The sequence below is a fragment of the Schistocerca cancellata genome, chromosome 4, assembly GCF_023864275.1.
Source record: "Schistocerca cancellata isolate TAMUIC-IGC-003103 chromosome 4, iqSchCanc2.1, whole genome shotgun sequence".
In the NCBI taxonomy this organism is placed as follows: domain Eukaryota; kingdom Metazoa; phylum Arthropoda; class Insecta; order Orthoptera; family Acrididae; genus Schistocerca; species Schistocerca cancellata.
In genome coordinates this window covers 552,547,311-552,560,210 of record NC_064629.1, presented here as the reverse complement: position 1 = coordinate 552,560,210, position 12,900 = coordinate 552,547,311, and positions in this window count along the sequence as shown.

The following is a 12,900-nucleotide window of genomic DNA, read 5'->3' as shown; positions in this document are numbered from 1 at the left end:
AACAGTGGTACAGTGCAACACAACGTACCCTATCAGGGGTGAAAGTTCGTCGCCATTTATTACGGCATGGGCTACGTGCGCGTCGTCCAGTTCTTCACCTACCTTTGACGAATGTGCAGAAACATGTTAGACGGCAACTGTATGGAAGGACGTCACTGGGGACAGGAATGGTATCAGATAGTGTATTCGGACGAATCCAAGTTAGTTTCGTTTGAAAATGATAACCACATTTTGGATCACCACAGATTGAGGGGGGGGGGGGGGGGGGGAGAGCGGCATTACAGTGACTGCATTCACACAAGACACACAGCGCCACTCAAGGCCTTGTGGTGCAGGGTGCAATTGGGTACAACAACAAATCACAGTTGGTGCGTGTTCAGGACACTGTGACCAAAGTGACTTGCGTGACTGACATTCTGCGACCCGTAGCCATACCCTTTCTGCTCGACAATCCAGACGCCATTATTCAGGAAGACAATGCACGACCACATGTTGCCGCACGAACAAGTGCCTTCTTGGTGTCAAGGGATGTCAGCCTTTTTCCCTGGCACACCAGATCACCAGACTTGTCGCCATTCGAAAGTATTTGGGATATGGTGAAATGTCGGTTTCTGCGCTGTGACCCAGTGCCAACCACCACAGATGAACTTCGGAACCAGGTGAATGCAGCATGATTGACTATACCATGGGACGCCATTTGCGCCTTATACGCGTCGATGCCATCGCCAATGACGGACCTTGTGCCTAGCCAACAGGACACACGACACACAGGACACACGAACTGAGGTGACTAAAATGCTAATCACTCTGCAGAAGATACTAATGTACATGTTCTGTGAATGTGAACAGCCTATCTACAGTCGTTCAAGGTGTTCTGTGTATTATTCCCAGCTTGTGGCTTGAAGAGCTTACTAACGTTACAAGATCAATAACTAAAATCTGTCATGTATTCATAAACATGACATAGCAGAACAATCTTAAATAACCTTATTACCACACGAAACTATATTCAATGCAAATGATGATGAATAAGTCACCATATTTTGAAACGGATACTTGAAATGTTAAGCTTCAATATGAAAACATCACTCTCGTTTAAATTATTGTAAAATGGAGAATTGTGGAAAATAGCAAGATACTTCCAAACACAAGAACATAAGCAATTATTGTGTCCTAGTCAGACATCAGAATAACAATACATTGAATCCATAGAAAATTTTTATTTTCAGTGTTTATGTTTTGACATAAAATATTTACACTTTTAAAGATTGTTTTTAAACTAAATATTTTGTCACTATAATGTTAAATTGTTTTTCGTTTTGAGAGAGAGAGAGAGAGAGAGAGAGAGAGAGCTGTGTCTTAGTCTTTTGGGCAACGTTTTGAGTAAACTGGTACACAAAAAGGGTAATGGGCCTGTTATGAGACACTTACACAAACATTGCTTTCAGGTTGGGAATACCTGTTTTTTAAACGATTCATCAGATTCTATCACAATGAATAATTTGTATAATACTTGGGAAACTGACAAACTCTTTTCTTCTTGGTTCAGTAACGCATGTGATCACCCACCCACCAATGCATATTGGAAATCTGGCGTAAGCTAAAATCAGGTTACAACGAAATTTATTACTGTTTAACTACACATCACACTCCTAAGTCTTAAACATATTCTTCTTTCCCATCAGTAATACATTTACCTCGCATGCATTTGTACTTTGGTACGCAAGTCATAGGTTTCCTGTAATCTCTGCAGAACATTGCTTTACTGTCAGGCCACCAAGTTTGATTTTGGTTATTCTTGCCCCAGTGGAGCATCCATGGGCCTCCGCATTTCCAGTTCTGTCATCCTTGTGCCCACAATGCATCTCTCTCTTTCCTCTGGTCTCTCAGTTTCCTAGATATATATAAGTTCATACAATAAACATGATTCTCCATAAATCGTTTTTATACTCAAACATCATCATCATTAATTTATGGACAGTTTTTATAAGACACACCCACTGCATTATTAGTCGCTTAGTTCATGGGTTAGTGATTAATAAAATGCAAGAGCAGATCTCATATATTTGTCAAATTACTTCAAGGGAACAAATACAATGACATATTGTTACAATAAAAATAAAATATTTCACTTCAAAACTAACATGAAAGGTGTACAATTGTATATTCATTCTCTTCCGGTGTCCATTATTACATCCATCTTCACAAGAGAAAAACTGTGTACATCAATGGATCAAACACGCATTTTCGCCAAGTTTGACCCAACCAAGGCACAGCACGTTTACATGGACTGTGTTAAAACAATTATGGTAATTATATATGTTTTACATTTGGTTGGATCATATTTGACAAAAATGTATGCTTGATCTGTTGATGTACACTGTTTTTCTTCTATGAAATTGATTGTAATAACCGAAACCGGTAGAGAATAAACATACAATTGTACAGATGATGGCACAGATATGCTTGTTCCAAATTTTCCAGCTGCTGTAGAGAGTCACCTACAAAAAACTCTATTAAATTGAAGGCGTACACGGTTCACAAAGTACATTTCTAACTTGTATAAGGAATTCTTAATTTATATGGGTACACACGGGGACATAATATTCATTAGTACATTTCTCATATATACATGTTATGTTAGTTTAACTAACTACCAGTCCAACTAGTACAATAATATCGGTTCTACACTATTACATACAACTTCAACTATCTACAATCGCACCCCCAAGTTTAACAATGCTACTAGGCCCAAAATTATTAACAACGAAATAGTCTAATAACTCTGATAGCAGCTCCATTGACAGGAGACATCATAATACAAAACCCAAGCAATTACAAATCAATCAGGCACCACACTGAAATAAATCATTAAACATATGTATAATATATGTATGACATAGGGGAACCAAACAGCATATTGAAATATATCAAAACATTAAGTTACAGACAAGAAATCAATAAAAGACTGAGTAAATCAAGCAGCTAGAAAGTAGACATCATCATTATTATGCTATCATGTTTAAAACTTGGAAATATTCACCTTCAAAACAATGACAGTTCACTAACACATATAATCAAGCAATCATACAGAACAGTGCATTCATATATATATATATATATACAGTTTCACGAGCTGTTACATTATACTCACTAATAACAACATGAAATTAAAAATGATCTACACTTTCTGTCATCATACAATCACATATCTTGCACATCACTGTTGAAAATACACAACATTCTTCCATTACTCAACATGTGTCACCTAAAATGTTTAAATATCTTTAGAATGTCTTTCAAGTCACCTTCATAAATCATCATGTTAGTCACTTACCAAAACTTGAAATTGCAGGTTCTTGAACTATGTTTTTATACTCATGTTCCTGAAGTTCTCATATCCTTGTCTCCAGAATCAATACACTGGCTGAAGGCAGCAAACTTTCAGCTCTGGTACCACTTCAAACAATATCAAAATGTGCCATCATGTGAAAAATCGAACATCATTAATCTCTCTTCATCCATAGGTGTACAAAAATCAAATTACCCTTAGAGTCTAAATGGAAATGTCGTGTGGCTAGGGCCTCCCATCAGGTAGACCGTTCGCCTGGTGCAGGTCTTTCGATTTGACGCCACTTCAGTGACCTGCGCGTCGATGGGGATGAAATGATGATGATTAGGACAACACAACACCCAGTCCCTGAGCGGAGAAAATCTCCGACACAGCTGGGAATCGTACCCGGGCCCTTAGGATTGACAGTCTGTCACGCTGACCACTCAGCTACTGGGGGCGGACAGAGTCTAAGAAGGATGCAGGTATACTTCATTAATGGAGCTACCCACAGTTTATTTGTATCCCTAAATCTGCTGTAGTGCACCTTTACATCAGCATATTCAACAAAAATACTCGTTAATACCTGGTATAGCCCTCTTCTTTCGGACTTAGAACTATTCATACACACAGACATCATTCTTGCAAGCACTGGCAATATTCACAACCCAACTACAAAAACCACTGGGAGCAGCATCAGTCTTTTATAGCCCTTCCTGAATACTACCCAACTGCACTCGCTAACCATAGTCCTAAACTCATTCCACACAACCTCTTCCTGGAGGAAACTAACAACTAAATCCACTTATTTCCTATCTTTGGAGGGAACCTATTAACCCACAACACTTCAGATCATCTCTTAAATAACATAATAGAGCCACAAAAATCTCAATATCATTCCCACCTGGAGGGACTCAATATATCACACATTAAAGAATTTCCAAATAAACATCTTGCAAATATTGATTCTTTATAGACCCACAGTCTGCACAGAATGACTTGTGACGCAAAGAAACATTCACACTGGAAAAGATACTACATCATCATATCTTAAAAACCATTTCTTCCCTGACTATAAAATCACACAACATGAGCCTTGAAGCCACATAATTAGTTCAAAATGATCAATTATAATCTTGATTTATCAGTATAACAAAATCCTGTACACATTACGAACACTTATGTGGACACTCATGTATTCACAGACCACTCAGTTCACAACACTTTCACATCGACCACACTGATAGAAGAAGATACACATCATTGAGCGTTAGGATACACGAAGAGGAGGAAGCATTACAATAAAATAAAATCTACATATGTATTGTTTCAGCTAAGATTCCTGATGGTGGTCCAACACATGGCATATACACTACATACAGCCTTTGAGCATATTTAACAGTCACTCTGTGGGGCGGCGGGTGCAAATAATATATGTTTCGTATTTATTTATTTAATGCTGTTGTTTGCCGTTCTCAACACTGGCTCTCTAACTACAATATTGGCAACCAGAAAGTGATTAGCAAAACGTGAAGCCTGTAATTAGAATTCCTAGTGCCCACTTCATCTGAGAAATACATTTATAGCTACAGCTTATAGATCTGAGAAATTAGGAGATTGTCTGGGATTCATAATCAAAAACCATTCTCTCTAAAATGTTCACTATATTATGAAAGTCACAGACCAAAAAGAATCCACACAATCCAGGTACCAGAGCAGTTCAGAGTCTAATGCACTGATGCAACTATAACTGTTCAAATTAAATGTTTAAGTGAATGCTCGCCATAATTTGATGATAATGTTCAACAAACGCCACGCTAATAATGGTAGAATGCCTGTCCTGCGGCGGCACGTGAAAATACGACATACGCAAACTAAATATAGATCATTAACGTCATCCCAAAATTAACACTTCACTCGAAAACGATTTCATGGTTACGCGTATCCCGAGTAAATTATTACTGCATCCGAGGCTGTTTATATCAACGATACCGACGCGACGCGACTCCCGGCACAGGTGGTGGTTCTCTGGAGAGAACTGGGGCCTTCTACCTTTCGCGCAGCGTTCTTACAGATAAAGCCGCGGTACGGACGGCTAAAGGAACGCCTGATCAAATCTGCTCTCCCGACTAGCCGCTGGGCTAGTAATGCACCACTTTAAGTTATCGAATAAATCATTGCTTCCTTTGCTGATGGCCGTTGAAGCTCTCAATTTAAATGTGCAATCAGCACACAGGTAAGTGATCATAATAAAAGTCTGACGTGGCTAAGTCAAATATTTTGGGCGAGAGAATTAATTTAATTACACTACACGCAGTAGACGAGCTCTGAACTTGCTCTTTGGAGATAGGCTATAGCTATAGTTTTATAGTTATTCTGTTGAAACTTCTCAAATTTTTATGATTATAGCGGATCTCCATTCTACTTAAATTTAAACATCCTAGCTTTATTTATTCGCCTACTTAATCTATCTTGCTTCCTTAATTTGTAAGACAAAAACCAGAAAATCATGAATTTCAACTAAAATTTTAATTTGTGAGATCCAGAATACTGTTTCTACTAAATTATTGTGCAAAAGGAATCTAAATATAAATTTTTAAGTTTCTAGCTCTTTTCTGTTGCGCCAATGATTCTTACAGAAAAACGTCCAAATTTCGAAAATGGTTAAAGTTATTGAACTGATATCCAACACATATTGATTTTGTGTTACTCCTGACATGCTAGAAACGTTTCAGGTTATTTACTTCATTTTAGAGTATTGCGCAATATTTATGACATCAGAGCTAGTTACAGCGGACTGGCTGGCACACAATGGAAAGACTGATGTGAATTTTATAAGGCATGAGTAGGCTGCTTCCCTACATCACCCTCTACTTAATTTTTTTGAATGTAAATGAAAAAAAATTAATTACAAAAAGGGAAGCAAGAGTACAGCTTAACTCCCTATGAAAATTAAAATTGAAATGTAAACATATAGAAACATTAAAAGAAAACTTGTTACCTACTTCAATTATTTAAATTTCTGGCATGTTCACTGCCTCTTAAGCAACATTATCACTCAAAATTTAAGCAAAATCAATGAAACACTTTGGCATACATATTGCGTTAGACAGACAAACACATAAAAATATGTAAAATTATGAAAATCTTAAATCCATTAAATTGTCTGTAAATATCTTTACATACACAAATTCAAAGAAAATAACACAGTTATTCATGATACATAAACAGATAATTATATCTTAGCAGTCTTTTCTAAACCTGAAAGAAAATTTCACAAAACTTGACAATTTCATTTTTACACACGTGGTTGTAGCCGCTTTGGCTGGCGTTCTACACTTCCATTCACAAGGGTAGAGGAGGAGAAATTGCTATGGTGTGCGTTCTTCACGTTCACTCTAAATTACGTGGGGAAAGGGGAGCGGTCACTGTGAGTTGTGTCCAAGTCACTCCACGCTTTCACGCAGCTACCAGGTTGCCATTATCTGGTTTGTCCTGTAGAACAAACAAAAAGAGTGCCTCAGACTCTGTTCACTTAATATCTAAGGGTGGGTCACAATGAAATGGGATATATACATTTTACCTTTCAAAATGTTGCTGGAACAAAGTTATCATAACTTTTTCAATTTTACTCTCGCGGTTACTAAACTGTCATAAAATCGGTAAACAAATGGCTCAAAACGCCGTTGGTCACGTACTAGAGAAAATTTATGCTCAAGGCATACAATCATGAATCCTATTTAATCTCAATTTATTATTTCTGGGCCAGAACACTGAACCAATGCTCGGTACATTCTTGATACATTTCTATTTTATTTACTTAGCTGACTCACCTTCGATTACCTTATTCTTAGAGATAGTATGAGTATATTTGATTAGCAGTTGTCTTCTCAGCCTCTTTGTACATGTGAGTAACTTGTGGTAATAGTACAGTTCTGAGTGTTCAAAACACACTACGTTTAGTTGACTACTAAATCCACATTTTGGTCCTCTGCTGCTGTGTCAGTTCCACATCTGCAATTATGTACTTACTTACTTTGCTAATGTATGAACTTAAGTAATACACACTCCATTAAAATTTAAAGCATAGGACAGCACATTTATTTCATATCTCTAGTGTACTGCAGCTGATTAGTTTGCTCACGTGGCAATTCATTGCCACTCGATCGGACGCTGAAACCACAGATAGTCTCTCTCGACCTACCACTAAAGAGCATTAAGTAATTATGGACGAGCGTAATGCTAAATTCCTTAAACCTATAGGACACCATGAGCTGCTCTGTCTCATCTAACATAAGGGTACGTATGGTCGCATTCACGCCTCGAACTCATAACCTCAATACATGTAGGTGTGTCACCGCACACCCAACACCAAAATAATGGCCAGCTCCAACCTTATAAATACTTCAGGGACGTGTCATTCACGTCTCAACCACAAACACCACTCAATTCTATTACACTGCCATTCCTTGCTACACAAGGTGAGTTCATTTTTACAACTTATCTGTCTATTTTCATAACACTAAGCACTCTCTCTTACTATTTATTAGTTAGCTCTAATGCATACACTAGGTCTCATTGCCATTTCAGATCCTGCTTATACACGAATTTGTATATCTTTTTAAATTACTGTTGGTGGACCATTTCCAATAAAACAACAACTTTGTACTTATAATATTATCAGGGTTCTATACATACTTGTTACTCAAATACCTTTGTATCTTAATTACATCATACTTCTCTGTTGTTTATGTCACTGTTAGGTTTGTCACATTAGGTATTTTCTTCACTAATCGGTGGATAAAATGGTTACAGAACTCATGGCTTGATAGCCATGACGGAAAATTTTTGTATTGCAAAGGAGGAGTCGAAACTTTGGTGGATAGGAAAGATGAAGATAGAGTGAGACCTGAAATGGGAAAGAAGATCTCACCCAGCTGGGACTGCACAGCTGCCACACTGTGTAGAGGTTACAGAACAACCTCCTCCCTACAGAATTCTTTAGCTTAATGCTGGCTTTATAGTCATACCGGCGCCGGCCGGTGTGGCCGATCGGTTCTAGGCGCTACAGTCTGATACGGCGCGACCACTACGGTCGCAGGTTCGAATCCTGCTTCGGGCATGGATGTGTGTGATGTCCTTAGGTTAGTTAGGTTTAAGTAGTTCTAAGTTCTAGGGGACTGATGACCTCAGCAGTTAAGTCCCATAGTGCTCAGAGCCATAGTCATACCGGAAGATTTTAGTATTTGAGAGTAAGAGCCGAAATTTTGGTGGATAGGAAAAATGAAGAATGAGTGAGACCTGAAATGGGAAAGAAGATCTCACACAGCTGGGACTGCACAGCTGCCACACTGTGTAGAGGTTACAGAACAACCTCCTCCCTACAGAATTCATTGGTTTCAGAAAATTTTCGTATTGGAAAGAAGGGGTCAAAATTTAGGTGGATAGGAAAGCTGAAGAGAGAGTGAGATCTGAAATGTGAAAGAAGATCTCACACAGCTGGGACTGCACAGCTGCCACACTGTGTAGAGGTTACAGAACAACCTCCTCCCTACAGAATTCATTAGTTTATTATTGGCTTGATAACCATAATGGAAAATTTAATGTGTTGGAAAGAAGAGGTCGAAATTTTAGGTGCATAGAAAAGATGAAGAGAGAGTGAAATCTGAAATGGGAAAGATCTCACACAGCTGGGACTGCACAGCTGCCACGCTGTGTAGAGGTTACAGCACAACCTCCTCCCTACAGAATTAGTTCTTCCTTCTGATTAGCTGAAATTTTATCGATTTCCTGCAATTTAGCTTCTATTTTGTCCAAAATAATTGCTTCTTCTTCTTCTTCTGTGTTTAGCTTACTTTTACTAAGATTAACACCTTCGTCCCAATATCTCCTATTTTTCAGAACTCGTATAGGCAGCTCCCAAGTTTCATCATTAGTTACTAAATGTTTATCAATAAAAGGTTCCGTAATTACTCCAGTTATCGGCAAGACCAATTTTAACTGGCTTCTTTCAAAGTCAACAACACTCTGATATTTCGACAAGAAATCTATGCCAATTAAAATCTCAACACTGAGATTGTTTACAATTAAGCATGGATGATCAATTAAATTACCATTAATATCAAAGGGCAGTAAAGCTTCTTGCTTTACCGTTTTTGACACCTTGCCAGTAGCACCAATTATTCATAGTCCTGAATGAATTTTCACTCTGCAGCGGAGTGTGCACTGATATGAAACTTCCTGGCCGATTAAAACTGTGTGCCCGACCGAGACTCGAACTCGGGACCTTTGCCTTTTGCGGGCAAGTGCTCTACCATCTGAGCTACCGAAGCACGACTCACGCCCGGTACTCACAGCTTTACTTCTGCCAGTATCTCGTCTCCTACCTTCCAAACTTTACAGAAGCTCTCCTGCGAACCTGGCAGAACTAGCATTCCTGAAAGAAAGGATATAGCGGAGACATGGCTTAGCCACAGCCTGGGGGATGTTTCCAGAATGAGATTTTCACTCTGCAGCGGAGTGTGCGCTGATATGAAACTTCCTGGCAGATTAAAACTGTGTGCCCCACCGAGTCTCGAACTCGGGACCTTTGCCTTTCGCGGGCAAGTGCTCTTCCATCTGAGCTACCGAAGCACGACTCACGGCCGGTACTCACAGCTTTACTTCTGCCAGTATCTCGTCTCCTACCTTCCAAACTTTACAGAAGCTCTCCTGCGAGCAGGATACCCTCATTACTGTAAGCTTGTCTTTACCAGGTAATGCATCAAAGAAGGACTGAGATATCGCACTCACCTCACTTTCACTGTGTAAGAGACAACGTACATTGATACACAACATATTCACTATTATTATAGGGTGGCTTATTTTAGGTTGTACAGGTGGTTCCTCAAACTCATCCAATAGTTTCTTTTGGATTTGTCTCCAACTAAAGTGATCGACATCTGTCTTCATTACATTTAGGTCAAGTGTGTAGGGGTTTCCTGAACTACATTTTCAGCTGCCTTTTCCAGTCGGACTACTAATTTTAAATCGAAACACCGCACGACTTCATTACATTTAGTTTGCTGAACATGACCCAAATTACTGTAGTCTGAGCGATTCTGCGCCTCCAGACCGGGCATAACACTAGTTACAGCTAAACCACTTTCACTATTATCGTCGGGTTCCTTCTCAAGTGACAACTGGTCACAGCTACTGGGTTCATCGACCCCCAACAGGCTATCCTCTACATTCTCACTTACCTCCTGTCCTAAATCTATTAGTACAGTATTAACATCCTGCACAGGCACTTTAGATAAGAGCACATCACCCTCATCGTAAATATAAGCATGAATTTCTTCTGCTTCTTCACCTGACAATTCAGTATTTTGTAGCTCTTCCCTACCGTTACACTGCTGCGCCTTCTCTTTCTCTTCCCACCTAGAAAGCGTCTCTAACACGGTATCTATGAAATACTGTGAGTGGTTTAATATTTCTGCAGTATCATTGGATGCTACCGACCCATCATCCGAATCCTCAGTTTGAGTATTCTGATCTGTCATACTAATTACTGTAATTACTGGCTTAGGAAAAGCAACCGCCTGGTGAGCGCCAGTATCCTCATAGACGGGAACTAGTTTTCCAGCCTCTGCCTACTGCTGTTACCTTTATTTGCATTATAGTTAACTGGCACAGCATTGCTTTCAACACTGTTGTTTACTCGCACATTTTTGTTAGGAACAAAATTACTATCATTTGGATACCATTGTTGGTTCTGGTAATTATTTCTCCAATTCCTACCTTTCTTAGGATGGCGAACACCTACTGTTCTGATGTTTACATTGCCATTCTGCTCGTTCTTAAAATTACTACTAGTGTTATTAGCATTTCTGTTATTACGTGCTTGCTCCTCATTGACAGCCACACGCTCTACACGTTCCAAATATTCAATGTAACGATCCAGATTGTCTCTAGGGGCAGATATAATTCTAGTTTGCCAATACCATGGCAGTTTGGCTTCAAGGCCTAGTATTATCATTTCAGGTTTTAGCTTTTCGGCCAAATGTGACAAACATGAGATCCATGACCTGGCAAATTCTTTAATAGATTCCTTGCCTGCATGGAAGCGTTTTCCACTCCAAAATTCTCTCAACACTTCATTTTGCCTATTGCTAGATCAATACTCATTAATGAAAGCTGTTTTAAATTCCGGTAATGTTTTACACTTCAACGTAACATCAGCTGACCAACGCATGGCGTCACCCGCTAAACGGCTTCTAATAAACGAGATTTTCTCTTGTTTAGACCAAGTTGGTGGAATCACATCTTCAAAATCGTTCCAGAAATCTAGCGGGTGGATATTTTAATCTGGATCGAACCGCAAGAACTGCCGACACCCGATAAAAGCGGCGTTTGCAGCTACAACTTGTTGCATACTACCATTACCAGAAGTTACTGAAGCTACTTTACTCTCAATGTTAGCAATGTTAGTACTAATATTTTCTACTCTCATTTCAACATTACCTACTCTTTGCACAATATGAGTAGTATCAGTTTTGATTGCGTCTACTTCTGCTTGACATATGTTTACTTTTATATTAACATCTTTAAACCTATCTGAGCACAGTTCAGATTCCGCCTCCGTCTTTTTTGTTAACTTGTGCTCCAGCTTCGCATCTTCCATTTGGAAGTCTTTGCGAACCTCAGCAACTTCGGATTTTACTTTTTTATACGTCTCAGATAACTGTTGAGCAACCTTTTCCTTAATATCCTCATGGTTGTAATCAATTTTATAATTTAAACTGACCAGATCCTCTTTCAACTTATTGCAGCCAGTCTTGAAGGAAGTTTCTAATTCAGCTTTATTGGATACTAATTTATTGTCCATTGCCTCAAACCGTTTATTAAAATTGGTTTGGCTGGCCACAATCCTGTTATTTACCTCAATTATATCAGATTTTAACTCAGCTGTCATTCTAGCATTACTGGCTGACATTTTTGCATTACTGGCAGCTATTGCTTGTAAAATTACATTTAAATCAATAGCCCCAGTATCCTTGGGTTGCTCACTAGCTGGCTTTTTATCACACTCAGGCGACGAAAAACTAGCTCCAACACTAGAATCATCAAAACTAAATGAAACTTCTCATTGATCAGTCATATCTAACTTCTCGTTTTTAAACTCTACAATCTCTGATGACTGTTTCATTTTTAATTCATCAGAGAAACTATCATCCAATAACTTAACACTTTCTGATTTCTGCTTTACTACAGGGGTCTCTTCTATTGAATCATTGCCCTTATTCACACTACTGTCAGGAGACACTAGTTCGCATTTCACTTTAACATTACTACTTTCATGCATATTTACACTTGAACCGTTGTCTGGATTTACAGTTCCTTCAACAGACATAGGTCCTGATTTAGGTTTAACTTCTGTTTCTTTCTGCGGTTCCATCGCCGACAGTCTATTAGTGCAGGTTAGTAAAAGATTTAACAGCTTCTCACTAAACGTAGTTCCTTCTGCACGACGTATGGCGTTGCCGGCGCGGCGTACCAGGATTACTGATGTGACGTGGCGCATTGAACTG